The sequence below is a fragment of the Myotis brandtii genome, unplaced genomic scaffold, assembly GCF_000412655.1.
Source record: "Myotis brandtii unplaced genomic scaffold, ASM41265v1 scaffold454, whole genome shotgun sequence".
Lineage (NCBI taxonomy): Eukaryota > Metazoa > Chordata > Mammalia > Chiroptera > Vespertilionidae > Myotis > Myotis brandtii.
In genome coordinates, this window is record NW_005367354.1 from 4,090,037 (window position 1) to 4,095,310 (window position 5,274).

Here is a 5,274-nt window from a genome sequence, read left to right on the forward strand (position 1 = left end):
TGGGTGAATAGTCTCCATCTGTGAGTCTCAGGAGAGTGGAACAGCCAGGCACTGATTCCTACGTTTGTCCATTTCTGAGGTCCTGAAAACAGGACAAGGACTCCCTCTCATTAGCTGGGGACTTTCCAGGAAAATGGGTAAAGGTTCAAATGACCTTGGATGGCCATTGCAAGTCATAAGCCTCTAACTGCAGGACCAACACCCGCAGAGGTTTATCATTGAAAATGTCTTCTAGGGATGTGTGCTTTGCTGAACTGTGTGATGGCGACTGGAATGACCTCTGAGGTCACTTCCATCCTGAGAGACAGGGCAGGCTGTAAGAATGTGCATCCTCAGAGATCTCAGGTGTCACTTCCTCCAGGAAGCCTCCCTGATTGTGCAGACAGCTGAAGTGCTCCCCAAGCCCTCGAAATTTCCTCTCTTCCTGTGCATAGAAATAGACTTTATTTTCCTACCTTCCCTTCATGGAAATAGTCCATGTGCCAATGGAATGTGGATGGGAGTGATGTATGCCACTTCCAAACTTGGCTCCTAACTCCTTTATGATTTCCTTGTCTGCCAGTGGGACAGGGAGAAACCCATGCTGAGTTTCTAGGAGATGTGGGATCCAGTTTATCTGAGAAGCCTGGGTCCCTTAATGACGATGTCGAGCAGAACCTCCCCTACCCCTACCCCCGCCGCCCCCAGCATTAGACTGTGACAAGGGGCAGAAATAAACCTGCACGGTGCTAAGCCACTGAGAGTTAGAAGTGGTTTGCTTACAGCAATTACTCTGTCCAGACTCACACACTGACTGATCCTCACGTTGGAAATAATAGTCTTTTGTTCTCTAATTGAACACACCTCCAGAGCGGGAGCTCCTGAACACCGGTGGGCACTTTTCTAATTTGGTGGAGCTATGGTTGCAAACCAGGGCCTGCCGGACTCCAGAGAGCATGCTCCTGGTTGGTTGGTTCTGTAACGCTCTCTGGGCTGCCGTGGTAACCATCGGGTGCCGTGGGGAGAAGACAAGAGAAAACCTAGCTCATCAGATTCCTGAGCTGGAGAAAATGTTTCAAACCATGCATTTTTGTTGCATCGTGAGAAAGGTGTCTGCACTTATCTCACCAGCAGGTACCAACTCCTCCCCGTGGGCGATCCTCCCACAAGGAAGGTAAGCGGCTTGCCAGCTGGATCTCGGCCCATCTCCTGGGGTAACCCTGGGGGCCACGGCGGCAAACTCAGAGATGAGGCTTTGGAGATGGCCTCTGTGGCACTTCCAACACCTGCTGGCTGTCCAGAGCTCAGCTGAGATCCCCAGGCCTGGTGTGGTGACAAGCTGGGCCTGCAACCCCAGGCCCGTGGTGGCAGAGAGGCCTGCGGGGCGGGGGCTGGGAGCCCAGGGCCCCTGAGGTGCCCTTCTTTTAATCGGGAGGTTCGCAAACAGGCAAACGCAGAGCATCTGCAATGATTTCCTTGCTCGCCTGCCTCCCCAGCCTGGGCCTTGGCAGGGCTCTGCTCGGTATAAATCACATTCCATCAGCGTAACTGGAGGGCTTCGGGGATCGCTTTGGAATACTAGGATGTTAATGCACCGGGTTTTGTTCCAAGCATCGAGCCGCCTCCTGGGATTCGGGAATCTGTCTTTTAAATCCAGCTAGCACTAATGAGCTAGTAAGGCTCCTGACCCCCTTCACTCCTCCCCCCCCCCCCCCCCCCCCAAGCTGCTCTGGGCGTGGGAGTCAGTCATATCTGACTGTACTGCAGCCAGCCATGGGCCTCTTATAGCAACTGGTTCCACCTGGAGACATTCCAGCTGCATGTTTTTCTGTCTAAATGGCTGAGTGCACCTTAAAGCGCTTTGCACATGCGGGCTCTGGGTAAGTGTTCGTGGTTATTTCGATGGCAATTGCACTGGTGTCCTATATCACCGCACCTGCGCGGGGCTGTCCTCTAATTCTGTCCCCAGGCAACATTATGCCAGGATGCCGAGGAGATGGTCCTTGAAGGGGAGGGCAGTCGGGGCAGATGCCTGACAGGCTCTTAAGTATCATGGAGCCCCACAGGCAGGCCTGTCTCTCAGTGCCCCTAACTCACTGGAAGAAGCCTCACATGCCACAAGCGATGTGTCAGGGCTGTGGCTTACCAGTGTTTACCAGCTTACTACTCTGCGCTTTTATTTTATACCCACTTTATCATGAGAAACCAGGGCAACAGAAAAGTCAGGGAACTTGTCCAAAGTCAGAGAGCTAGTGAGTGGTGGCGCCAGGATCTGAAGCCGAGAAGTCTGGGTCCAGGGACCACACCCTGGATCGCAGTGCCATTCTCTCCTCCGTCATTATTCCTGCCTCCGTGGCTGGGCTCAGATTGTTCATCCCATCAAGAATGTCTGTTCTCCTCTTCGTGCTTTTAAATTCCAGCTCACCTTTTCAGTTGACCTTGCAACCTCGTTCCCGCAAGAAGCCTTCCTGCGCTTGCCCCGGGGGACTGGCTCTGAACTCCAACAGCACAGCGGTTCAGAGCATGGCGCCCTGAGTTGAAGTGTATAGTCTGGTTCAAAACACAGCCCTGCCCCTCACTAGCTTTATGACCTTGAGCAAGTGACTTCACTTCCGTGAGGGAAGTTTTCGTAGCTGTAAAATGAAGAAAAATACGGCCCCCATCTCACAGACAATGATTGAATTACCATCTCTAAAAAAACTTAGAATGGAGCTTGACTAATGCTGTTTGCTATATGCACATGTTATTGTTATGACTATTTGCTATTATTGTGATTAGTACTAGTTTAAATTCTCCTCTCAGTTGCTATTGCTCCTGTCTGATCCTTATCTCCTGCAAGATTGCAGGGTTATCGACCAAGATTGGTTATGTATATGCTTTTAAAATTCCTTGCCACTTAGTAGACTGTATTTGCTAGTATTTAATACCAATAGTTAATTAATGAGTTGAAGGTACCCAATATTATACCACCAGGCACAAGGATTTTTTACAAAAAGGTCTTTTTCCCAGAGAAGTGCCTATACATATAAGTCACAGGTCCTTATCGATTTTGGAATGGTTCATCTCAGGGGAAATTGAATCTGTCATAGTTTAAAGAAAAGCCAGTCCGCAGTAAATTAACAGATGCATTCATTAACTGGGGCGGTCCAGTTAAAGCAGGGCACGCATGTCATGGGATCTGAGTATCAAGAGCGTCTGCAGAGCAGCATCAGCCCCCAAGAATTTGCAGCTCCTGATGTCATCTTCACTTCTGCTTTCTGGTCTTGTTTCAGGCGGCTGCGTATTTATGACAGAGATTCTGCAGATACATCACGCCAGGTAATTGAGAAACCAATTGAAGACCGATGTCTCATTATCCCTTGAGGAACATAGCAGAGAACCACTTATAAACCTTCTCTATTATTTGGTGTTGAGATCTTTACGTTCATTGACTTCAGAATACTTTTAAGGAATCATTCTGGAGACAGTAAGGCTCCAGGACTTACACGGAGTCAGGAAGCTTCAGAAAGACTCTAGGTGTGCAGTAGACTAGCTCTCTGCAAGACAGGTGCCTGCTGACCCCACCCACTGAGAGTAGGGACAAGAGTTTAACTCCAGGATGGCTGGCTCTGTGCAAGTGGGTGCGCTTAACTTAAAGGGCCAGGGCCTCCTGCAGTCTTCCTCTGGGCAAAGTCTCATAGTTGGTGATTGTTTTGGGAAGTTCACCTTTGGGAAGGAGGCAGGTGAGGAGTTCTGGGCTGCAGAACTTTTTATAACAGAAAGAACAGAACACAATGTGTTGATAAATATGCTCTCATTTCCCAGGAAGCTCTTCCTGGAGCGCACGCATCCTCTCCCATCCCCGAGGACATCAGTAGGACTTCAAATCGCCCTGGGAAGGAGCACGCAGCACCAGGAAGCAGAGGTGACCCCAGATGGTTTTACCCACTGTCCTCCCTTCCTCCCTGCTTTCATGGTGAACCCTGTGTAGCGTGGAGATTTTTTTTCTTCCTGCCTAGGGAAAACTTTGGGATGTGTTGATATGTCATCTCTTACTTTCTTGGCTGCCCTGAATGTACTATACGTTGAATAGCATACCACGGATGCTTGGCTTTTCTTTGGCCTTCTGGCTTGGGAGATGTGGAGGAAAGGAGATGTCTGGATAAGTTCAGGGAAAGGGAAGTTGTGAGTATAACCTCCCCCAGAGGTGGTTTAGGTAGCAAACCAATGTCCACCCTGTGGTTACTGCACTGGGTTTGTGTCGGTAACTTGTGAGTGGTTTCCCCAATGCTTCTAACGTGATATTCTCCCTAACTCTTTTAAGGCATGCACAGTATTGCAAACAGTTGTTAGGAATATCCATGTCCTAGTTATACCTCAGCACCTTCTTCAGAACATCACACCTTTCTTCACAGACTTTATTTCACTCAATATTTTACGCAGAGTGTAAATCACCATGACGAATCACCCCTCAATTTGTACCCCTCATCTCCACGTCAACAGCCGGAACTCTGGTCCATTTTTGATCAGCTCACACTCAGATGACAGTGATTCATTCTGTCGCTCTGCTCCTTGCACTATTTATCCTGTGCAGATTGATCTTCCTAAACCACTGGCTTGCTCAAGAAAATGCAAGGGCCCCCCATTGTCTACTAAGAGTTAAGCCTCGCCTGACTTTTAAGACTCTCTAGAGTCTTTCTTTTCTGGGGAGCCCCTAATAGATACTTTATAATTCTCATCATTCCCAAATTGACGTCACATGTGTGGACTCTTTTCGTTGCTACATACCATGCTCTCTTCCTGGAATGGTGAGCACCCGTTTCCTGCCTCATCTGTCAAGTCATTGAATTCATTTGGCCCAGAACGAGTGAGTGCCCCCTCCTCCTCCAGAATCTGGCTGGCCCACGGCTTTGTTTTCAGAAACATGAGTGCCTTCTGCCTCCATTACTTGACCATTAGCTTGATGCCTTGTGAAGTCTAACATCAGCTGCATCACCCCCACCCAAATTATCTCCCTCCCGCATCCATACTTACTCGCATAGGGCCAGGATGACAGTAAGCATTTTAAATATTTTAAAAAATAAATGATCAGAATTTCTTGGGGGCTAGATAGTTGGGGTACAATCCCATGCAAAAAAAAAAACATGTTTTATTGTCAGTATTTTTGTGGCTAACACACCACAGGGTACCAACTCCTAGTAGAACCTTCCTTTACCTGAGTGGAAGGAAGGCCCAAGAGTGTCAGGAGAGTACATTACCTTGCTTCCCCTCACCTTGTTTGTATACACTATTTTCTTCCCCTTTCCTTTTCCCTTG

General features: G+C 48.7%; 1 long non-coding RNA gene across 1 annotated transcript; it reads left to right on the forward strand.

The window, feature by feature from the left end:
- The first annotated feature begins 1,028 nt into the window (after positions 1-1,028).
- Positions 1,029-3,855, forward strand: LOC102248253. The gene is made up of 3 exons (XR_314093.1): positions 1,029-1,153; positions 3,252-3,297; positions 3,784-3,855. It is a non-coding gene; the product is annotated as an uncharacterized LOC102248253 (long non-coding RNA).
- The last annotated feature ends 1,419 nt before the right edge of the window (positions 3,856-5,274 follow it).